Below are 26,009 nucleotides of genomic sequence, written 5' to 3'. Positions count from 1 at the left end.
GGCATTGCTTGATGGAGAGGATGTATTTCGGTCATTGTCTATTTTGAATGGTGTGTAAATATGATTTATTTCTATGAGCCTATTGATGGATGATTTGTCTGAATGCTAGTCTTCAAGGAATCCCTTGATCGTTTTGGATTTAGTTTGGTTTAAGATGCTCCCATTTCCCCAGTTGAAACTATGGTTGAATCTGTCTGTGTATTTTGAAATTAAGAGGTTTTCATCATGTCTTCTCACTGCTAATTGGTGTACACAGATGTCCCTACTATGCTTTTGCCTCTCTATCGTATTTAGTCACTGTTACACAGTCCTTACAAAGTATGTTGTAGATGATTCCCGTTTATTTCTTCCAGGGCTGCTGAGTCTTTGGCTGACTTAAAATGTTTTGGAGAGCTTTAATTAGTTTGTGTGATGTGGTAATGCCCTGTGGTTTCAATATGTTGTTTTTGATATATTTTTAATGCATGGTAGTGTTATTCTTTTCATAGTTGTGCTGTAGTAGTACATAAGCTGTGCTGTAGTAGGTTAACCAGTCAGGCAGCCAAATAAGCTAATGCAATCCTAAAATTTCATTAGATTTTTAACAGAGGGATACAATCAAAATCAAGTGAGGTACTAATACTACCCTATAAAGCCTTCGTGAAATCACTCCTAGAGTACTGCATCCAGTTTTGGTCACCACACTATAAAAAAGATGTTGAGACTCTAGAAAAAGTGCAGAGAAGAGCAACCAGGATGATTAGGGGACTGGAGACTAAAACATATGAAGAACGGTTGCAGGAACTGGGCTTGGCTAGTCTAGTAAAGAGAAGGACCAGGGGAGACATGGTAACAGGGTTCCAATATTTGAGGGGCTGCCACAGAGAGGAAGGGGTCAAGCTATTCTCCAAGGCACCCAAAGGCCAGACAAGGAATAATGAATGGAAATTGATTAAGGAGAGATTCAACCCGGAAATAAGAAAAGAAATTTCTGACAGTGAGAACAATCAACCCATGGAACAGAAGTTGCCTTCGGAAGTTGTGGGAACTTCATTATTGGAGGCTTTCAAGAATAGATTGGACTGCCATTTGTCAGAAATGGTGTAGAGCCTTCTGCTTGGGTGGGGGGTTGGACTAGAAGACCTACAAGGTCCCTTCCAACTCTGTTAAACAATTGAACTTTTTAATAACTTTGTGTGAGTATCCATTTTGTTACCTAGTCTGTTTCCTTTTTCTGGTGTTCTTTGTTGCTGCAATGGATTTGTACTGATCCAAATAATGTTCTTACACAGCTTCTCTTGTGGGAGGTTGGCCTGTTATTTTAGTAATGGAGCAGATTTTAGTAATGGAGTTATTTTAGTAATGGTTTGTCTGGATTCTATTTCAATAGATTCGTGTTTCTAGTTTGCTGCCATTTCCTCAGCTGCTGATGTCCTGGAATGATAATGTGTGTTTGCTTCCTTCTTCTCTTGTGAATTTTACTCCTTTGAAGATGTTGTGGATAATTGCATGTGTCTTCTTTAGGTGTTCCTTCTTTTATGATGATGATGAAGATGTTGTCTAAATAACAGATCTATACTTCTGATTGTATGTGTGGGAATGCTATAGTTTCTAGATGCTGCATTATAATCTCTGCTAGGAGTCCTGAGAGTCAGTGGTGGGCTGCTGCCGGTTCAGACCGGTTCTAGTAAACTGGTAGCTCCCATCCACCCTATCCTGTCCTATATTCCCATCTTTTTCAGCTCAGCTAATTCGCACGGCACAATGGATTTCACGTGCCTCAGCTGTTCTACTTAGCAGGGCTGCCTTGTAGTGGTTCAAATTGGTGTATTTTTTTTAAAGCTGCGCATGCACATGATGCGCGCTCACAGAACCAGTTGTTAAACCAGTTGCAGCCCACTACTGCTGAGAGTGGAGATCTCATGGCTGTCCTCTGATTTGTTGGCATATTTCTCCATCAAACTGAAATTAGGTAGTGAGGCAAAGTTGATGGGCTCCACGATTCTGGGTATTTCATTCTTTAGAGAATTTGGCCAGGTTGGGAGTGTTGTGTAGTACTGGTGTCATGGACTGTTTCTCTAGTTTTGGATCTATGGATGTGAAGAATACTGCTACACCAAATGAAACCATCATTTAATCTTCTTATATTTTGGGGTATTTTATTTTCTGGAAGTCATGGAGTGAGCAATTGATAGAATATTCACTCCCCTCTGAGTTGTCCAATTTTTTTTTCTACGTTATTTGGCTACATTGTAAGTTTGCATCCCTGGTAATGATGTACTTAAATGTCCTGCATATTGGGCTTATGTATTTTAGGACATCTATAGAAACATAGGAAAAGATGTCCATTATTTTTTTTATCTGCCAATGTTCTTTTAGGATTTGACCGTTCTTGGTGAAGCCAGTAAGGGTTCTCTTGATCAGCTTGTCCAGTTTCTGTATTGGGTTGGTGCTTAGTGGGATGTGGGGTTGCTTTGTCCTCCAGTAATTCTTTGGCTTTTTATATGTATTGTGTTCTCTCCATGATTACCATGCTTTAGTCATTCTCTGCTGAAGGATGGTGATGATTTTACTCCTTCTTTAAGTTTTGAGGGCTGGTCCATCCTCTACTTTGAGTTGGTTCCGCTTCTGTGTTATTCTGGTCCGTGGTATGATTGTCCATCTTATGATTTCTTGTGTCTCTATGGCAAATATGTAAAGATTCCCAGTCATCCAGGTCATGGTTGTCCCAAGGATGCTTTTTCAGGGGGCAACTGGACTTTCTTGGTTTTTTGTTCTTTTGAAGAAAGTCCAGTTGCCTCCTGAAAAACCACCTTCGAGACAACCATGATCTGGATGACTGAGAGTCTCTACAGACTTTTAGCTGTACAATTTGGGATGAACACCCTTTGAGCACTTGGAGGTTTATCTGTGTCCTCAGGGTCACCCGAGTTAGTGCTGCTGGTTTCTGTAGTTTTCAATCAGGATTGGGATGAAAACCCTTCGAATGGTGTGGGAGGAGGAATGGATTTCCAGAGAAAAATTGCAGACTACAGGAACGAGGAACATTACTCATGTGACTCTGAGGACACAGATAAACCTCCAAGTGCTTTAATGACCCTCTAAAACTGCGATGGCGAATCTGTGGCACGCGTGCCACAAGTGGCACGCAGAGCCATTTGTGCTGGCACGCGAGCCACAGGCAAACTTACCTCAATGTGCATGCGCACACTTCACAACTGATTTGGGGGGTTGGTTTGAGGCCTTTTCGGCCTCCCAGAGGCTTGGAAAAAGCCTCTGCAAGGCTTCTCAGGACAAATTATAGGCCCATTTTGTCACTTCCTGTAATACCGGAAGTGACAAAACGAACCTATAATTCAGCCTGAAAGGCCTTTCAGAGGCTTTTTCCAAGCCTCTGGGAGGCTGAAAAAGGCCTCAAACAAGTCAAAAAATCAGCTGTGAGGCACAGTGCAGGTAAGGGGGTAGGGGTGGGGGAATTGTGCGTGCATGTGCAGGGGATGTGGGGTACACATTGCATTCTGGATGCTGGCACGTGAGTGCAGATGCACTGGCGTGCTTGCAATTTTTGGCACAGGAGCCCAAAAAGATTAGTCACCACTGTTCTAAAAGGATGCAAATTACCAGCTGTCTGCAAAGAATATAAATCCTTCCATTCCCCACTAGACTGTCAGAGCTGAAGAAGCTTCTTGGATAAGAAGCGAAATGTCTTCAGAAGGGAAAAAAAAAAAAAAACCAAGGAAGTCCAGTTGCCTCCTGAAAAAGCAGCTTTTGGGCAATCTGTGGCAAGCCCTGTAGTTCAAATGGTGCTTCTCCAGTTGCAAAGAAGTCTAATTGGTTAGCATTTTCTATGTTTTAGTTGAGACCTTTGTGGAGAATAATGTGTTCTGATGTGGATAGTGGGCACTTGGACCTGTTTTCTACCCATTTGGCTTCAGGGATCTCTTTGTTTCAGGGATTTACCTTGAACAGCTTGGTACAGAGTTGTGTTTTCATTTTTTCCAGCTTGTCTCAGAGATGTAGTCTTCATAGTGGTTGTCGGCGTTTTTGTGTGTTAGGGAGTCGTGTTTTTTTTCCCCCAGTTGATCCTTGAGGTTATGTGATGATGTGCCAGTATGTGTTTAGTCTGAGGTGAGCATCCCCAATCATTAACCATCTCATTTTTCACCCACTTGGATGAGATATCTTCCATCCAGCTGTGCAGCTTATTGGAGGTTGTATCTGACACTGGTGGGCAGGACATGCTGTCATAGGCATTCATGCAGAAAGAATAGTTGCTCCTTAGTGTTCTGTGGGGGTTTGCCTACATGCAAATTTATTCCATTTGCTGCTTTCTGAAGCATTTGACACCTATATGTGGTTCCAATAGAAGAGAATAGCTGCACGTCAGTGTTGAACTGTGGACTCCTTTAGTCTTTCCAAGCTTGGTTGGTTGCTTGCAGATGTTTCATTACCTGACAAATTCATGATGGGTTGTTGGCTTTGTTGTACACCATTTGTTTTATGAGATAAGCAGCTATATACATTTGAAATATCTGGCAGTCCACACCTAGATAAGCAGGGTTTAATACCAGGCAAACAATCAAACAGAAAACTTTACCCTAATCGAGGAACTACCAAGGAGGAAACCACACCCCCTCCAAAACTGGCAGAGCCAACTACTGTATGTAAACAATTATCCACACTTGTATTTACTGATGATCTACTTACCAATAAAACATCTGCAAGCAAAGAATCAAATTAAAAGAGCATCAGTGACTCCTCAATTCAAACCTGAAATTCAGATATTAAGCAGATACTTCAGTGTATTTCCTTCTTACTGCTCACTTAGTTTTGAATTATGCCCACATTCATTGAGCACCCTTTCCTTCTTGACCCTTCTCTTGTTTTACCACACAAACTCCTTAAGTATCTCATTCCTGCGGCACTTAACTTTTATGCTTCATCTCACATCCATATTTTCACTCCTATACAACAATGTGAGTAGAAGTATTCCTTGTATATTTTACGGGTAAAGGTAAAGGTTCCCCTCACACATATGTGCTAGTTGTTTCCTGTTCTAGGGGGTGGTGCTCATCTCCATTACAAAGCCGAACAGCCAGCGCTGTCCAAAGATGTCTCTGTGGTCATGTGGCCGGCATGTCTAAATGCCAAAGGCACACAGAATGCTGTTACCTTCCCACCAAAGTGGTCCCTATTTTTCTACTTGCATTTTTACGTGCTTTCGAACTGCTAGGTTGGCAGAAGCTGAGACAAGTAATGGGAGCTCACTCTGTTCGGCGGTGCTAGGGATTCGAACTGCTGAACTGCCAACCTTTCTGATCGACAAGCTCAGCGCCTTAGCCACTGAGCCACCAGGTCCCTACATATTTTATATTTTATAAGAAATAGCAGTAGCACTTAGACTTATATACTGCCCCACAGCCCTTTCTAAATGGTTTACAGAGTCAGCATATTGCCCCCAACAATCTGGGTCCTTATATAAGCAACATTCCTTATACATTCCAAAATATATTAAGATGATAGATAGATAGATAGATAGATAGATAGATAGATAGATAGATAGATGATAGATAGATAGATACCATGTTTCTCCAACAATATGGCCCCCACCAATAGGAAGGCGCAGCATGATTTCTAGGCATGAGGTGAAATTAAGCCCCGCCCCCAAAATTTAGGCCTATTTAAACCATGCGTTTCCCCACCATTTCTCATATCGTTCGTTAGAACTACACGAGGTGAAGAGAAATGGGGGGGAAGGAAAGGTGGGGGGAGAAAACTTGCTTTTAGGAGTGCCATGCAGGTAGCCTAGCCTAGAATACCCTGATCTACTACCGATAGAACATTGGCTGATAGAAGCTCCCCGAAGGCAGAGTCACCAGCTGCTTCTATCGGCCGGTAGAAGCGGCCTCGGAGCGAGCGCTTGTGTGCACGCCCCTCGCCATGAGGCCATTTCTATCGGCCGATGGAAGCTCCCAAAGGCAGAGTGACCAGCCGCTTCTATCGGCCGGTAGAACGGCCTCGGGCGGCGCTTGGTGCACTCCTCGCCACGAGGCCATTTCTATCGGCCGATGGAAGCTCCCCAAAGCCAGAGTCACCAGCCGCTTCTATCAGCCGGTAGAAGCGGCTGGTGATTCTGCCTTTGGGGAGCTTCCATCAGCCGATAGAAATGGCCTCATGGTGAGGGGAGCGCTCATAAGTTGTCTTTGAATCTACCAGCGGGGCAGGAGAGAAAGCACATGCGCATCTGTGTCTGGATAAAAATTGTGAGATTGTGACGGAGGGAATGGGAGAAAAGGCCTTAGCCCAAATGTGTTCTTGTTTTGCTTTCCTGCCCATTCTCTGATCAATCTCTCTGGGGCAGCTTTTGGCCTAAAATCGCCCAGGTCTCCCTCAGCTAAAGGAGAGGGGAGGTCTCCAAAGACCGTCCCTAACCTCCACCATTTGAGAGGACCAAACTCATTGCTTCTCAAAATTAGACCCGCAAGTTTTTTAAAAGTTCTTCTGAATGCCTCGGACATCCGATGAAATCCAGAAATGTCTCGTGATTGAACTCAATCAAAAACAAAAGAAAAAAAAAGAACCTGCACCTCATCGCCAAGTCCCTGGTTTTAAAGCTCCTCTCTCATCCCGAATTATGCCAAAATAAGGGATTCCGGGGCTGGAGTTGGTTAATTGGTTAATGACGGGCGCTCTTTCAGGCGCTCAGAGAGGGCGGCGTGGACAATAGGAGGTGTTGCTGAAGTTCTCAGACTCCCCCCAACTGTTAGCAGCGCCACCCGTGAGCTGTGGCAGGATTGCCTCGGATCATGTGCAGAGTGCCTTCGCCGTTCAACTCCCCCCACCCATGACTCAAGGTTCATACTGAAATTAGGCCTTTCTAACCAGCCCCTGCAAATATTTGGCCCTCACCAGAGCAATAGAAAGGACGGTTTAGCTTCTCCCCAGCCCTTCCTCTCTCCAGCTCCCTCCCGCCCTCCTGTGCCGTGGCGGTGACCCTTTCACACTCACCCCGCTTCCCCGCTGCATTCCCACGAAGACCGTTCCCTTGTCTCCGTTCGGGAGCCTGCCCGATCTCACTTCTAAGGGTAGCCGATCTCTGCTGCCTCCTCTTCCCTCCCCGGCGGCCCCCCGCTCCCCAAACCAGCAGCGGCAGCAGGTAAAAGGAGGTTGGCTGCCTTGGGACTTTGGCAGGGTGTCCAGAAAAGGTCTGGCCTGGGGAGGGAAGGGCAGTGGTGGGAACACCACAGATGCTGAGACTTTCCCTCACCAGAAGGGCTTGGCTGACCCGGTGCAGGGACGAGGGCTAGTAGGGGTGGTGTGTGTGTGTGTTGTGTGTGTGAGAGAGAGAGAGAGAGAGAGAGAGAGAGAGAGAGAGAGAGAGAGAGAGAGAGAGAAACTCAGCTTGCTTCCCTTCTGCTAAGAAAAGTTTGCAGCCGCTCTCCCACGCGCACTCCCCTTGCCACGAAGCCATTTCTATCGGCCAATGGAAGCGGCTGGTGACTCTGCCTTTTGGGAGCTTCCATCGGCTGATAGAAACGGCCTCAAGGAGAGGGCGCATGGCACGTGTTAGGTATAACATTGATACCAAATATGGTTTGGGTGAATAAATATATAAAACTTAGATATCATGGTTTAAGTGCTTATCACTTTAAGCAAAATGCAGCAGGCAATTAGCCGATTAAGGGTGCGGTTAGAAGTTACTATATAAGGAAGCATTAGAAGCTGAAAGTCTGTCTGGCTGTTACTGTGTGCTGCTGCGACTAGCTGTGTGTTACTGTGACTAACTGTGATTACTGACTGTGAGTGCCTGTGACTGAAATGTTATTGTTTGCTACTGTTTGCTGTTTACTGCGTAATTCTACTGAATATCCAGCGTTTGTTTCTCTGGAGAGTGAAACCGGAGGAGGAGAAGATATCTTTATCGGCTGATAAAGATATTGCAAGGACTCTTAACTTGGACTATACTAGTGAGTCTTACTGGATGGAAATACTGTGAATGACTTAATGGACTGAATGACAATGCTTAAACTCTAACTGGATTAAAAACTATTTAAACTACAAACAGTGTTTGTGTTCAGTGTGTGTATACTCTGGGGCCCTTCTGCTCTCCTTTGGCTTCCTGGTTTGACTACTGCTGCAATACTCTTCTAGGGGTTAATCCTCAAACCCTAACATTGGTTATGGGCCCAGCAGCATAGTCTAACTAACCAGGATATAGCAGAGAGAGTTGGTGTGAGTTGCACATTACTGTAAAAACAAACTGTTTTAATTAGTTTAAAATAGTCAAAATATCTGAAGAGTAATGGCACAAGTAAATTTGTCACAACTGTCCATGATATCCAGGCTGGATGGAACAAACTATGTTTCATGGTCAATGAAATGTAGTTTAATTCTACGCAGAGAAGGTTTGTGGGACATTATAGCAAACCCACCAGATGTGAGTAGCTGGGATCCTGCTGATGATGATGATAAAGAAAAGTTACAAGACTTTAAACTGAAGAATGAGCAGGCTTTATGCATCATAGGACTGACTCTCTGTGAACAGCAGCTTGTCCATATTCGTGGAGAAGAAAATGCTGCAAACTGCTGGGAGAACCTCAGGAAGATTTATGTTCGGGACAGTGTAGGAGCACATATAAATCTTACACGGAAGCTTTTTCGAACGCATCTTCAGAGGAATGGAGATATGTTAGTTCATTTAAACTGTATGAAGAGCATTTTTCAAGATTTGCAAGAAAAAGAGCTTATATTTAATGAACTGCAACAAGTCTACATAATATTATCTTCATTAGATCAAAGCTATGATGACTATGTGACTTCGTTAGAAGTATTGCCAAAAGAAAGCCTCTCATTAACCGAGATTACAGGCAGGCTACTAGAAGAAGCCAGAAGAAGGCGTGAGCGTGACGAGCTGAGAGAAGATAAGAAAGAAGAGAAATTATCTTCAAAGCTTGAAAGAAACCAGCAAAGCAAAGTAAAGCACCTGGAAGAAGAGAATTTATCTTCAACAGCATACACAATTAAAAAGTGTTTTAATTGTGGAGGCAGAGGACATTTGGCAAGACTCTGCAAAAAGAGAAAAGCCAGAATATAAAAAAGCCAAAGAAAGCATTTGAACTAGCCACGTTTAGCAACTCTGATGTGAAGAATAATTTATGGGTGGTTGACAGTGGCGCATCCCACTGCATCACAAGAGATAAGACAAAATTTATAAAAATGTCTACAAGTTCTCAACATATATCTCTTGCCAACGGCTGGAACCTGAAAGCGAAAGGTCTCCGTACATAAACCAGGATATAAAAATGTTGTATGTACCGCAACTAAAGTTTAATTTGCTTTCAGTAAGGGTATTAGATAAATTAGGTTATGTAATTACTTTTAAAGATAATAATTGCATAATTGAAAAAGATAACAAAAGGGTAACTGCAGCTTTAAATGGAACATTATATGTCTTAGATAATAGTAAGAAAGGGGAGGCACATACTGTATTTAATAATATAAAACCTCATAATGAATGTATCCATTTATTGCATAGGCGTTTGGGGCATGTAAATTTTAAAATGCTAAAACGTACAGTTGAGTTATCTGAAGGAATAAGGTTAAAACCTTGTGATAAATATTTGCGTTGTAATGTTTGCTGTGAAGATAAGAGCAAAGTATTGCCTGCAAATAGGCTAAATGGTTTCAAAACAAAAGAACCTTTAGAAGTAGTATTTGCAGACATAATAGGTCCAAAGAAACCCAGTATGGGGGTGCTAGATATATACTGAGCATTATGGATCATTATTCTAGATATGGGTTTTGCTATTTAATGAAAAGCAAAACTGAAACATATCAACATTTTTTCAATTGGATTAAGTTTGCTGAAAGAAAGTCTAAACGACAACTGATAACCCTGGTGACAGATAATGGTACGGAATTTATTAATAACAAATTCCAGAACAGACTTAAGGTAGCTGGAATAGAGCATAAGAAGTCTGCTCCATACAGGCCAGAACATAACGCTTTTATTGAAAGAAGAGGCCAAACACTACAGGCAATGGTTAGAACAATGTTAAATGATTCTGGGTTACCTGATTCTTTGTGGGGGGGAGGCTACAATGTGTGCTAATAACATATTGAACAACGTTGTTAATACAACAACAGGTGAAATACCATTTACCAGGTGGCATGGCAGGAAACCTGATCTAAGTTACCTGCACACATTTGGTGCACCAGCATGGGTGCATATTCCTGCACAACTCAGAAAAAAAGGGCAACATAGAGCTAAAAGATTTTTCTTCGTTGGTTATCAGGCAAACCATAGGGCATATAGATTTTGGGAGAAAGGCACATCTAAAGTGTTATGTAGTGCTAGTGCCCAATTTCTAGAACATGAAGGATGGGAGAAATTAGAACAGGATGCCAATAAAGATGTAATTATTGAATCCTATAGAAATCCCATTAGTTATCCCTGTAACTTTAAAAATAAAGTAAAGAGACAAATACAGGATGAAATAGTGCCCATAAAGGAAGAAACAGATTCAATAGCTGAACAGGATGAGGAAGATGAACAGGTAGTAGTTCAACAAAGTCCTCCTGTAAGCCCTGTAATTCCCAGAAGAACTACACGTGTATCTAGACCGCCTGATAGGTACCAGGCTAACACAGTGTGCCAGATTAATCAAGTTCCTAATTCTGTTGAAGAAATTAAAAGTATCCTAATAAGGAAAAAGAAAGATGGTATGCAGCAATGAATAAGGAACTGAATTCATTAAGAGATATGAAAGTGTATGAGAATGCCAAATTACCTGTAGGAAAGAAATCCATTAGCTGCAAATGGATATTTAAGGTAAAAACAGATAAAGATGGTAATTTAATCCATAAGGCAAGGTTAGTAGCTCAAGGTTTTAGGCAGAATGCTAATGACTACGATGAGGTGTTTGCACCTAGTCTTAAGGCAGCAACCTTGAGAGCAGCTTTAGTGTGGGCAGCTAGTAAAAACTATATAGTTAACCATTTAGATGTGGAAACTGCTTACTTGCACGCCCCATTAAAACATATTATTTATATGAAAAAACCTGTTGGTATTAAAAGTGAAAATAAGGATAATAATGATTGTTGGTTGTTAAAGAAAAGCCTCTATGGTCTTAAACAATCAGGCTATGAATGGAACCAGTATATTGTAAAGGAACTAGACAATATAGGATTTAAAGCTGGTTTAGCCGATCCATGTCTGTTTAAGAAAGAGACAAATGGGAAAGTATCATTATTATTACTATTCACAGATGACATTGCATTGATAACTGAAACTAATGATGAAGCAAATAAAATAATAGCATCATTAGGAAAGAGAATAAAGATCAAGCAATTAGGGGAGATAAAGAAGTATCTCGGTTTGAATATAAAGAAAACACGGAAAGGTTTTAAGATATCTCAGGAAGATAAGATAAGCAAATTGCTAAAAGATTACAAGATGGAGCTTTGTAAGCCAGCTAAGACTCCAATGAGTCAGGAGTTTAGCAACACTGATGTACAAAGCCCTGAGTTTGATAAGGTGATTTATCAATCTTTAATTGGTAGTTTGAGTTATATTAGTAATTGGTCTAGACCAGATATATCGTACTGCGTGAATCAGTTGGCTAGATTCAATTCTGCACCATGTGAAAGACACTGGAATGCAGCTAAGAGGATATTAAGATATCTTAAAAAGACAATGAATTATTCATTGTATTTAGAACCAAAGGGTGATTTAATTTTGAGTGCTTATGCAGATGCTAGCTTTGCATCAGAAAGAGACACTAGAAAGTCGACTTCAGGAACAGCCATAATGCTGGGTAAGACATTAATAGGCTGGAAGTCAATAAGACAAAAGCATATAAGTTTGTCTACTATGGAGGCAGAATTCTCCTGTTTATCATTGTTATGTACAGAATTAATAATGTATAAACAAATGTTAATTGATATAGGTATAACAGTAGATTATCCTATAATTATACATGAAGATAATCAGGCAGCAATTCAAATGGCCACAAATATTGGAGTAAAAACAAGGAGCAAGCATACAGATCTAAGATACCTAAACGTGAGACAATCTGTAAGAAGTAAGATGATTCAGCTAGAGTACTGTATGTCGGAGGACAATTTAGCTGATAATTTTACTAAAGCCCAAGGTGCCACTAAGCACCAGGAGAGTTGTGAAAATTATGGGGTTAGATTGTAAAGGTATTATATATTTATTTCACCCAAAAGGGGAGTATGTTAGGTATAACATTGATACCAAATATGGTTTGGGTGAATAAATATATAAAACTTAGATATCATGGTTTAAGTGCTTATCACTTTAAGCAAAATGCAGCAGGCAATTAGCCGATTAAGGGTGCGGTTAGAAGTTACTATATAAGGAAGCATTAGAAGCTGAAAGTCTGTCTGGCTGTTACTGTGTGCTGCTGCGACTAGCTGTGTGTTACTGTGACTAACTGTGATTACTGACTGTGAGTGCCTGTGACTGAAATGTTATTGTTTGCTACTGTTTGCTGTTTACTGCGTAATTCTACTGAATATCCAGCGTTTGTTTCTCTGGAGAGTGAAACCGGAGGAGGAGAAGATATCTTTATCGGCTGATAAAGATATTGCAAGGACTCTTAACTTGGACTATACTAGTGAGTCTTACTGGATGGAAATACTGTGAATGACTTAATGGACTGAATGACAATGCTTAAACTCTAACTGGATTAAAAACTATTTAAACTACAAACAGTGTTTGTGTTCAGTGTGTGTATACTCTGGGGCCCTTCCGCTCTCCTTTGGCTTCCTGGTTTGACTACTGCTGCAATACTCTTCTAGGGGTTAATCTTCAAACCCTAACAGCACGCTCCTCTCAGGAGCACCCTGCGGGCAGCCAGGCTTCACCCCAAAGCGGCTGGTGACTCTGCCTTTGGGGAACTTCCATCGGCTGATAGAAACAGCTTCATGACGAGGTGAGTGCGCGTGGGTGCTCGCCTCGAGGCCGCTTCTACCGGCCGATAGAAGCGGCTGGTGACTCTACCTTTGGGGAGCTTCCAGTGGCGGCCTCATGGAGAGGTGAGTGCGCATGAGGCGCTCTAGGTGGAGGTGCGTGTGGGGGAAGAAATTAAGTCACCCCCGAAAAGATATCCTAGCTGTTTTTTTCGGGGCTCAAAAAAAAAAAAAAAAAGACCCGGGCTTATTTTATGAGAAACATGGTAGATAGATAGATAGATAGATAGATAGATAGATAGATAGATAGATAGATAGATAGATAGATAGATAGATAGATAGATGTTAGATAGGTAGGTAGGTAGGTAGGTAGGTAGGTAGGTAGGTAGATAGATAGATAGATAGATAGATAGATAGATAGATAGATAGATAGATAGATAAAGATAGATAGATCGATGGATGGATGGATGGATGGATGGATGGATGGATGGATGGATGGATGGATGGATAGATAGATAGATAGATAGATAGATCGATAGATAGATAGATAGATAGATAGATAGATAGATAGATGATAGATAGATGATAAATATATAGACAGACAGACAGATGATTGATAGACAGACAGACATATTCCTTATATATTTTGGCTGCAGCTGCCAAAGCCAACGCAGTCCTAGGCTGCTTTAAAAGAAGAATAGAATCAAGATCACATGAAGTGTTAATACCACTTTATAATGCCTTGGGAAGGCCACAATGGAATATGCATTTTGAGTGAGAAGCAAAATGTCTTCAAGGAAAAACAAAGTCCAGTTGCCTTTTGAAAAAAGCACCTTTGGGATTTTTATAAACAATAATTCATTACAAACAGACCATATTGTTATCTAAGATTTAGAAAGAGAACAATTTATTATGCTGTACATTTATTTCTGTGCATTGCCTCAAGCCCCACTGACAATAAATAGGAACAGAATTTTGAGACAAGGCTATTATAGGAAGAAATGTCACTGATAAAAATAAATGAAAATGAATGACTGGTTGTAGAATATGTTCTCCCTGTATAAATACCACTATCCTGTAAGACTTAAAGTAATAACTACTACTCAGATCATACTATCTCCCCAGCTCTAATTTTTTGGGGCCTCTAAACCAGGGATATCGAACTGGATTTCTTCGATGGCCGGATCAGCATTGTAGTTCTCCTCTGCGGGCTGGGGGGGCAGGGAGCAGGAGGGAGAGGAGATGGATGCCTCCTGCAGCACTTTGCCAGCCCAAATGGGGTGCATGGGGGGCCCATGCCTCATTTTCAGCCCCCAGGGCCTCCTGCAAACACTCAGGTGGCCAAAAACGGGCCGCATGGAGGTCCTGCAAGGCTCATTTTTGGCCTCCCTGGCCTCCAGCAGCACCCTGCCATCCAAAAATGGGCCTCGCGGAGGCCCTGTGAGGCCCCTGTCGGGCTCTACATCTTATCAGCATCTTGGAGCCCAATATTACAGCTTGGCAGCCGATCCGAATTTGCAGCGACGGCTGCCGATGACATTTCACAGCCTTGGAGCTGTGAATCCCCGATCTTCACTTCGAGCGCGATATTGCAGCTTGGCAGCCAATCTAGACCAGCAGAAAGGTGGTGGATCCAGTTCTTTGCAGAGACCGACAGCCCCCCCCCCCCCCACTCCCATGGCCTGTTTTTGGCCAGCAGAGTACTGCAGGAGGCCGGGGAGGCCAAAAATGAGCCACAGGCCAGTCCTTTGATATTTCCAGGCCGGCCCCCACAGGCCAGATTTAAGCCCCCCGTGGGCCGGATTTGGCCCACAGGCCTTGAGTTTGACACCCTTGCTCAAAACTCTTCTGTCTCTTTCCATTTCCAGTGAAATTCCCTCTTAATGGCCTTAAGGGGAAACATAGGTTAGTGAGCATAGGAGAAGGAACTATATTTAAATCTCTCCTTGATGGTTTTTGGAATATAAAACTATTCCACCCAAAGAAGTACCTTGCATCAGTTCAGATCCTACACTCCATCATTAGCCCCCAATTTTGGAAGCATATCTGACAGTTCCTTCACATGTGCAATAAAATCACAAATCTAAAAATAACACAAGGGAGTATATAGTCCAATGGGGATGGTCTTAACACCTCACTGTTAATTGTTATCACACTGTGTTAACACCACACTGTTAAATTTTTTCTCTTATAATGATCGGGTGTGCATAGAAGTAGCTCCCCAAGAGTAGCTGTTGCTTTAAACATTGATTCCTATTGGCTGAAGTAAATTGGGCATGCTAATTTAATTATGTAATGCTAATCTAAGTAGTCAATTCAAGCAAAGTCTGGTGCCACTGTTCATTTCTTTTTCCTTCGTTGTGTGGAAAAGAGAGACTGAATTAAAGAGGAATTAACTAAAATAGAGGTGGATAGATTCTTTTTGATTTGTAGAAGTACCTTGGTGATCAATATGGGTGATCCTTAATAACCATAACTAAACAGATTACGTGGATCCAACAAAGCCACTTCTAGGTAGGCAGCTGCCCTGAAAAATATGGAGGTGCTTGAATAGAATCAGGGAAGGCCATGGAAGAACTAGGGCAAAACCTTTTAAAGTCGAGAACAGCCAAGAGTCCCGATGTGACTGTGGTGCACTGGAACAAGTGATAATACATATAGTTTGAGAATGTCTTGTCAGGAACACTGCCCCTGGAATACTGCAACCGACTTATGGTCACCATATTACAAAAAAGACGTTGAGACTTTGGAAAAAGTTCAGAGAGGAACAACCAAGCTAAACAAAGGCCCGGAGACTAAAACATATGAAGAATGGTTGCAGGAATTGGGTTTGGCTAGCCTAAAGAAAAGAAGAACTAGAGGTGACGTGATAGCAATATCCCAGGATTTGAGGGGCTGCCACAAAGAAGAAGGGGTCAAATTATTCTCCAAAGCACCAGAGGAACAATGGTTGGAAACTAATGAAAGAGAAAAGCAACCTGAAATTAAGGAGAAACTTCCTAACAGTAAGGATATTTAACTGATGGAACGGCTTGCCTTCCAAAATTGTGGGTGCTCCATCACTGAAGGTTTTTAAGAAGAGACTGGAATGTCACTTATCTGAAATGATACAGGTTTTCCTACTTGGGCAGGGAGTTGGACTAGAAGACCTCCAAGGTCCCTTCCAGTTTCTACTGTATTGTATTGTATTGTATTCTAATTTCAAGGTACCTGGGATGATCTCATTGCAGCCACACCAGAAGCAGTTACATGAGTACCTTCCATAGATATCGAACTATTGCAATTCTATGATGCCATATTATGGCGATTTTATCACAGTTTTATTCTCACTCAAGATCTCATCTATTGTATTTTCCACACACTTTACATACATGTGTTTGCTGATTCTTTATTTAAACTCCTATTTGTGTTTGTATGTGCTGTATAATCAGGTGTTTTAGTTTGGTATATCAGAGATCGCATGGTTTCTATAGATGCTAAATAAAAATAAAGTACCCTGCAGTTTTCCTTGCCTTAAGGGAAGAAGATGGTTTATCTTTCTATTATTATTATTTTTTTAAACAAATTTTATTAATTTTTAAAAGCATACAAAGCATACAAGATAAACATAAAAACTTTTTTCTAAAAATTTCTAAAAATTATTTGAAAGTTTAACAACATTAACACATTTCCTTACAATCACATATTTTCCCTTTCTAACTTGCTTTATTTTCTTCTATCTTTCTCTCCATTGTCCTTTTCTAACCTTTCTCCAAGGTTTTATTAACTCATTCAAACATAAACACATAAGAACACAAAACATATAAACATAAAAAAAACATCTTTTCTGAAAGTTGCTTAATCCCGGGTCAAAACTCTTTGTACAGACACCAACTCAAATTCATATTCATTTTATATGCCATTCCATATCATTATTACCATTTTCAATTTTATATATAGCTTCTTCTCTCTCTTAGATTCTCTTAATTTTATTTTATTTATCTCATCTCAATTCAAATCATAATATTTATTATTCTTTGTCTGTTTATTTCCAGCTATCGATTTATCTTTCTTCTTTAAAAAAAAAGCTTCTCCTGTACACTAATTGGAGTATGATGCCTTTACCTCTTTCCCCTACATTTATAATACTTAATATAAAATACCTAACTTACATTGGGATTCTATTTGGTACATTCTAAAATTATACAATATTATCAATATTATCAATACCAATACTAATCTTTTCATTAATATTCATATTCTTTTACATCATAAACACTTAGCACATTACTTTTCAATTAATTAACATACTTTTGTGGGAGCACCTACTTTCCATAATTATTTCCCCCTCGTCACATATTTTAAATCATTATTTCATTAAGGTATTCCTGCTTCTCCTACTTCAAATCTCTTTCAAAAAAAAAATTTCCACTGAAATAACACAATCTAATTAATATTGACATTCATTTGTATCTTTCTCTCCAACTCCCTTATATCTTAACCATTTTATCCATTTCAATTAAATAACATGCCTTTTGGGAATACTTATATTTTCCACCATTATTCCCCACCACCACCACATCATATCTCAAATCCTTATTTCATAAAATGTTCCCCTTTTCTTAAGACACTTTACATACATGTGTTTGCTGATTCTTTATTTAAACTCCTATTTGTGTTTGTATGTGCTGTATAATCAGGTGTTTTAGTTTGGTATATCAGAGATCGCATGGTTTCTATAGATGCTAAATAAAAATAAAGTACCCTGCAGTTTTCCTTGCCTTAAGGGAAGAAGATGGTTTATCTTTCTATTATTTTTGTTAAACAATCTATTGTAGTGCTAGAAATAATGTTCCCCTAATCAAAATAAAAAAATGGGAGGCGGATGGGGTGTGTGGCAAGCTGTTTATCCATTTCCAACAGCTAAGGTGATTTTTCATTCATTCTGAAAACTTCTTTCCTAAATTCTTTATTTAGTATGAGCATATGGATGTGTGTGTATGTGTGTGATAAACAATGTGCTTTTTTAAAATTAAGGAGTAACAAATACACATTGATTAGAGAGATTTTGGAGACCATCTAATCCAGGGGTGTCAAACTGGATTTCTTTGAGAGCCAGATCAGCATTGTAGTTCTCCATGAACCAGCTGGGAGGAGGGGGGAGATGGGACCGACGCCTCCTGCAGTACCCTGGGTGCAGCCAAAACGGGGTGTTGGGGCCACACACGGGCCATTTTTGCCCTGAAAAGCCTACTGCAGCACTTTGCCAGTCAAAATGGGGCATGGGGGGGTACATGACCCCCCCCTTGCCCCGTTTTGGCCAGCAAAGTGCTGCAGGAGGCCATCCAGGCTGAAAATGGGGCATGGGGGGGGGGTCACAAGGTCCCACTCATACAAAAAGGTCCTTCCCATGTAAAAAAATATCTATAGATCCCTCACATCCCAGACATAAACTGTTTCAACTCCTACTCTATAGAGCACTGCACACCGGAACAACTAGACATAACGACAGTTTTTCCCCAAATGCCATCACTCTGCTAAACAAATAATTCCCTCAACACTGTCCAACTATTTACAAAGTCTACACTACTATTACCACTAATCTTCTCATCACTCCTTATCACCCATCCCCTCCCATTTGTGACTGTATGACTGTAACTTTGTCGCTTGTATCCTTACTATTTGTATTGACTGTTTCCTAGTATGATTTGATTGCTTATTGTACCCTATGACTATCATTAAGTGTTGTACCTTATGAATCTTGGCTCTTGATGAATGTATCTTTTCTTTTATGTACATTGAGAGCATTTGCACCAAGACAACTTCCTTGTGTGTCCAATCACACTTGGCCAATAAAGAATTCTATTCTATTCTATTCTATTCTATTCTATTCTATTCTATTCTATTCTATTCTATTCTATTCTATTCTATTCTATTCTATTCTATTCCATTCCATTCCATTCCATTCCATGCAAAAATCCCTGATAGATGGCCATCCAACCTGTTTTAAAATATCTCCGATACCATCTGTGCCGACAGGCTGTCGGCTGCTTTTGTCAGAATAAAGAAAGCAGTGTCACAGTGTTGTACCACAAACCCCATCCCTTTGTGGCATGTGTGCAAAATCATGACACACATAGGAGCAGAGCGAGTCATGCACCAGAATGCCAAAACATTACAAAGCTCCTTGCATTATACCTATCCTGCCTGTCACACCTATTTCTGATGATTCTGATGAATATAGTTATTATATCTCTCTGAAATTTTCTCTTCTTCTCTTCTCTGGAGTAAACATATTCAACCTCTCTGAGAATTCTTATCACAGGTAGTCCTGCATTTACAACCAGTTTGAAGTTAAGACGGGCTTCTCCAGGGCTACTTACAACCTAGTTTTGAAGTTCCCGCAGTGGCCCATTCTAGTCACAGGACTGCATTTTGGGTGCACATCAACTGGTCTACATTGATGTCTGTTTGCAGCATCCCATGGTCATATGGCCACAATTGATGACATTTTTTTTTTTTGCCAGAAACCAACATTTACTTCCAGTTTCTGGCATTTAATAAAATGCCCATTGAGGACAATTCAGTCACTGAATGACCACCATAGAAAAGAGTATAAAATTAGGTGTGGTCATGTGGTGACCTGCTTAATGACCAACATGATTTATGTGATTCCCAGCTCAATTACAGTCGTCAGTTGAAGAGTACCACTATCATCTTGGTCATCATCCTCCAATGTTACTCCTACTAAAAAGTGTCTTGCTGTTGTGGTTCACCAGCAGCTGGTGCAGACGGCACTGGGATCTGACAGTGGGGAAGAACGGGGACCAGGCAGGAAGTCAGGGGAGGATTTGGACGATGGTCCTGTGTCCGATGCAGAGATGGGGCCAGGACCATTTAGGAGTGGGGTGCTAACTCCGGAGCCTTTGGAGTCTGGCAGCAGCAAAGCAGAGGACCCCGGGGAGCCTGTTCCCAGTGCGCATATGCACAGAGCTGCTAGAAGGCAAGAGCAGCTGAAGCAGAAGGGGCGACTCAGGAGTAAGGCTGGTGCCCCTCCCATAAGGGATAAAAGTCAGACCTCAATGAGGAATGCTTTGCAGGAAGCAAAGCAGTTCAATTAGATTCTGAGTCCTTCTTGAAGCTTTGCGTACTCTGGTCATTTTTTTCTGATATTTATGGGGGTGTTCAGTTATAATTAATTGGACTTCTGTTTTTTGGCAGCATTCTACAGCACTGAAAGGCGTGCTCTTATCTGGGGAAACTGTTTATAAATAGTTCTGGCTGAGAATGAAAGTAATTCCCAGCGTTGCATTAAAATAGGTTTTGTTTTTACAATAAGTTTGTGTTTCATTAAGTTTGACAAAGCCTGGGTCAGAACACCTGCAGGCAGAATAGATTTTTCCCAGCCTTCATTTGGTCCTAAAAGATTTTTATTACACAGTTCGTTAATTAATAGGATCAGTGTTTCTATAAACCAGGAGGAATGGTTTGCAAATTGTGCTCCAGAAGAACCAAAGGCAAGCTTTTTTCACCCAATAGTATATGCATTTCCCCAAGAAGTGATATCAGTTCAGTGTGGCTTATAATTAGGCATTACAAATCAAGACTGTATACTATGACATGCACCATCTGTGCTAAAATATGTTTCTCCCAAAATAATCTACATTGTGCTAGAATTCCCTGTCAGAAATTCTGGAAATCCTTTGATTAGTGAATCTACACTGATACGGTTTCCTTGAAAACTAGACAACAGTCATCTTCTCTTGAACAAGGTTTTTGTTCCTGCAGGTTTGATTTGTCTTGATAAAAGTACGCAAACAGCATTTTGCTATCAAATCTAGGATGTTAATACTACTCACAATAATAATGAGTATATACGATGCCTTGACAGAGGACTATTTTATTCGGCAATATTTATTTGTGTGATGATTTTTGCTGTTTTAAACTTGTTTACATGTGGTAGGATAATAAGCTGTTCAGAGTGACATAGAAGCTTAGTAAAATGAAGGAACATGCTGTATATGCATTTATTACATTAAAATGCAAATTTTCCACGTCTCATGAAAACACATGTATACTTTGTCAGCTTTCTCTTTTTCTGGCACAAAAAGCAAAGGTGAGATATTTCTGGGGGGAGGGAATGGAAAATGTGCAAACATTCCTGTCATATAAGAGGAGAACATATTGTAATAAATATTCATAAAACGCTAACATGTAATGAATACATTCTGATGCCAAATAATACCGGGGTTAAAATGCATCTTAATGTATGTCTAAGATAAATATAGCGGTGTGGAAAATATATAAAAAGTAGCTATTTCTGTTAATTAAAAATCTATATTACCGATGGAGGTTGGTGATATCAGGAAATAGACATTTTTTTTACTGAGGAACTTCATGTATTTCCTCCTTTTCTGGAAGGAATTTTATAACAGTTTTGCACCACCTAGTTAACAAATCACCTCTGCTGAGCAACAAGCTGGCATCTCTTCAATATGTTATTGACATTTCCTCTGGTTGGACTTTGTCAGTTTATCTTCCCAACATATGCTTTCAGCATGAAGTTTTGTGTCTAGCTGCAAGGGGCTGGCAAGTAGCTTCAGCTGGAGCTAATTCTGTTGCCACTTTATGGTGCGTAATAAAGCAGTCAGTAGGAGAGAATATGAGAAGGAGCTTAGAATAGAATAACAGAGTTGGAAGGGATCTTGGAGGTCTTCTAGTCTAACCCCCTGCTTAGGCAGGAAGCCTACATCACTTCGGACAAATAGTTATCCAATCTCTTCTTAAAAACTTCCAGTGTTGGAGCATTTACAACTTTTTAAATTGTTCGGTCAGGAAATTTCTCCTTAGTTCTAAGTTGCTTCTCTCCTTGATTAGTTTCCATCCATTGCTTCTTGTCCTGCCCTCAGGTGCTTTGGAGAATAGCTTGACTCCCTCTTCTTTGTGGCAGCCCCTTAGATATTGGAACACTGCTATCATGTCTCCCCTAGTCCTTCTTTTCATAAGACTATAGACATACCCAGTTCCTGCAACATTCTTTATGTTTTCTCTCTGAAAGCAGACCAATCATCCCTCAGGACTGAAGGTCTATGGATAAGGTCCCCTGCCCCTAAAAAGAGGCACCAGGATTCGTAGAGCCTGGATGCTAAATTGGTTTTTAAATTCCCCCCATTTAAGCAATCTTGAAGATGTTGATATTGATGGTCATCACTATATTTCTTGTTAAGATATTTCCTAATTTGAGTGGAGTATTTCCTTGAAATCTCTTCTTCAATGATTCCAGAAATAAATCCGTGTTTCCTCTTACCCCTCTCTTCTTTGATTTCTTGCATGCACTTTCTAGCTTTATAATCTTTGTAAATTATCTCTAACTTAACCACCTTTCTTAAATTCTTTAACATATATCAAACATTGCAAATCTTTCTCTCAGATGGTCTTCTCTGCATACTTCCACTTCCCTTTCTCATCCCCCCCCCTCCATTTTGTTTTATTCATTTTCCTTTTATTTATTTCCATTTATTTGTTCTTGTGAGATGCCCTGATTCCTACGTCATGTTTCCAAAACTAACATACATATTTTATAAAGACATTACTGTCAGGTATTGAAAGTATTTTCATAAAACATTCCTTCAGAGCCCCAAAGATCCTTTTCTTACTTAGTGATACTACCTGAAACATTTTTATTGGATATACTTGGTGCATTTCTTCATCCAGTGTATATCACTTTGTAAGGTTCTTGCTGTTCACCTCCAGGTGTAAATTTTTCTCCTTAGATACTTTGACAGACTACAATATGTGTTCATTACCTACTTTTAATCTCTATCTGATAATGCTGCCTCTCATAATTACTCCTTCACTAAGGCTTTCTGCCCTTCGTGGAGCTGGTGGTACAATGTGACTCAAGACAGGGAGCCAGCAAATAGCAGTAGATTTTATGCAACCGCTTATGATCTTCATTGTATCATTTAGTCTTGCATCTATCTTGCTAGTGTAGCAGCTATTGAGCCAAACAGGGGTGCAGTATTCAGCCGTGGAGTAGACCAACCCTAAGTCTAACAATTTTGACATCAACACACAATGGAAAGCCAAATGGGCTGCTGAATGTCCAGATACAGGCAGTTATGTAGATGACCCTACACAAAAGTTTCCATGTTTTGACCTTCCTCTCCAGCATTGGTCAACTCTGAACAGAATCCGTACCCAACATGATGTCTGCTCATTGTTTAAGTGGGGTCTTGTCTCTACCCCTCAGTGTGACTTTGGTGCTTCTCGACAAAATATCCATCACATTGTGTCTGAATGTCCATAAGAGCTTACACTGGCTCAATGTTTGATTTTTTTCAACATAGACCACCCTGTCCTTGAATGGCTGGGTGAACTGGACATTAACGTTTGAACCACTATAAGTATTTGCCAAATAATAATAATAATAATAATAATAATAATAATAATAATAATAATAATAATAATAATAATAATAATAATGCCTCTTGCCATAGTGGATTAGTTAATCAATGAATGCCACATTGGGATTGCTCCAACCTAGGTAGAACTTCTGGAAATAGTTTTGTCCTTATCTAGTCTATGGATGATCAGACATATTTTCTCTTTGATTTTCGGGGATAGACTAGGGAAGTTCTTCAGGTCTTGTTAGCTTTTCTTCAGAAGCCAGCTTAAAAATTGGGAAATTGCTAATATTCTGGTTATGTTTCAATTCAGAGATATAGCCTATGCACTTTGTATTGTTGCTTGATAGATTGATTATGTATCATCAAGTATGTGTCAATTCCTAGTGACCACATAGATATCTATGTGGTCTATGTGTATCTGTGTGCATGTTGTATATCCTGTTCTTTTTCAATCAATAAATTGTGTCCGACCCTTAGCAACCCTATGGACCATAACACCCCAACTCCCCACTCCTACTCTGTCTTCCGGAGTATGCCCAGATTTATTTTCATTGTGTCAATGACCCTATCTAACCACCTCATCTACTGCCATCCTATTCTCCTTTTGCCTTCCCTCTTTCCCAACATTTGGGTCTTCTCCAAGGAGTCCTCTCTTCTCATTTGGTGGCCAAAGTACTTGAGCTTCAGCTTCAGCACCTGTCTTTCCAAAGAACAGTCAGTGTTGATTCCCTTTAGGATTGGCTTATTTGATCTCCTTACAGTCCAAGGGACTCTCAAGAGATTTCTTCAGCACCACAATTTGAAAGCATCAATTCTTCAGCACGCGGCATTCCTTATGGTTCAACTATCACAGCCATAAATTACTACAACCATAAAATAGTACAGTACTGTTACTACTATATAGCTTTGACTATACGGACTGTTGTTCTGTTGTATCCAATCCCTGAAAAAATAATCCTTCTAAGACCATGATTTCATAACACCTGGTAAAACTGACAGTTCCTTCTGTCTAGATGGTCCATCACACGAAGCACATGCTATCTTGGAACTAGTGGGTTTAAAACTCTGATTGGCTATGATAACAGAGGAATTTTCACTTGGCAGTGGGATACTACTATCATTTTCCTACATCTAACTCATATATTTCTCTGCCTCTCTCAAAAGCTTCAGGTCAACTGCTTTATTTCCGAAAGTCAGGAACTCATTATCTGAAAACATTCTGTCTAGGAAACAGAGGGTCCTAGAAGTACCATTTGCTCTTAACCTCTTTCTTGGTGTCCATCAGATTTTCTGCTTCACCTGCCTTTTAACTAGATAGCTAGATAAATAGTTAGAGTGTACACATAGTGTATATCTGTGTGTTTATGCATGTGGGGAAGCTGCATTTGAATTTTGGCAAATTGGTGTTTTGTAATTGATAATGGAAAATCCATTCCATCAGCCATCCTGAACCTCTTGACATATTCTCAAAATTCCAAATGTGCCTACCAGCCTGAAAAAAAGGTTGAGGATCATTGGCTTTATTTTGAAATATGCTAAATAATGCCTACATACCTGATGGTTTTATAACTGTTTGAATACTTATTGATTTGGAAAGCTTGTGTGTGTGTGTGCATGCATGTGTATGTAGATAGATAGATAGATAGATAGATAGATAGATAGATAGATAGATAGATAGATAGATAGATAGATAGATGAGAGAGAGAGGGAGAGAGAGATAAGTAGACAGGTAGATAGGTAGGTAGATGTAGATGTAGATGTAGTATATATATAGATATAGATGATATAGATATAGATTGTAACCATCTATGATATAGATATAGATAAGGAGGAGGGTTGATAACTCTGGATAACCATCTGGTTTCATAGCTTAAAGACAATGTATGTAATATATCAAGTACCTATCAACGTATACAGGCCTGGAATACAGGTAGTCCTCAACTTAGGACACAATACAAACCATTATTTATATTGCTAAGCAAGGTGATTGTTAAGTGAATCGCACCCAATTTTACAATCTTTTTTCTCGTGATCATTAAGCCAGTCACAGCAGTTGTTTAAGTGAATTGCATCGTCCAGCTTCCCCATTGCCTTTGCTTGTTGGAAGCTGGCTGGGAAGATTACAAATGGCAATCACATGGTCCTGAAGCACTGCGATTGTCCTGGCAGACACCATGTTGTGTATGGATCCTGTTCAGAGTTGACCAATGCTGGCAAGGAAGGTCAAAACCTGGCACCTTTTGCATAAGGTCATCTACATAACTGCCTGTATCTGGGAATTCAGCAGCCCATTTGACCTTCCATGGTGTGTTGATGTCAAAGATGTTAGACAGCTGTTGAGCAAGTGCCAGAGAGGGCTTCCTGGATTTAAACCTGCCAGTTGATAGATGATTGAGACCTATCAGTTGGCAGCAGGATGGCATTCAACCAGTGATACGACCAGTTCGGTGACTATGTTTTGCTGCGTGTGCGTGTAAAAAAACCTTAAGCTGAAAAGTGCTGCGCGCAGGTGCGCAGCATTTGAAAACCCTCTTTTTCCCTGCTTTTTCAACCTCAGCTGTGCCATGCAAAGCAGCTGAGGTTGAAAAAGCAGGAAATAAAGGACAGGAAGCAGCAAACACAGAACCGGTTCTGTGTCTGCTGCTCTTCAGAGCTACTAGTTCTTTAGAACCGGGCAGAACCGAGCATCCCACCCCTTATTAGCAG

The 26,009-nt window shown here is 40.4% G+C and overlaps 1 protein-coding gene across 1 annotated transcript in view; it reads left to right on the top strand.

The window, feature by feature from the left end:
* Nucleotides 1-26,009, top strand: part of DCC (DCC netrin 1 receptor) — a 729,366-nt gene that overhangs the window by 646,615 nt on the left and 56,742 nt on the right. The gene's annotated exons all lie outside the window — the stretch shown is intronic.

Source organism: Notechis scutatus, chromosome 2 (assembly GCF_049901735.1).
Source record: "Notechis scutatus isolate UNSWTSFEM ecotype Mainland chromosome 2, rNotScu1.2, whole genome shotgun sequence".
Taxonomy (NCBI): domain Eukaryota; kingdom Metazoa; phylum Chordata; class Lepidosauria; order Squamata; family Elapidae; genus Notechis; species Notechis scutatus.
Note: the sequence above shows the minus strand (reverse complement) of the source record. Positions and strands in the feature narration are given on the sequence as shown.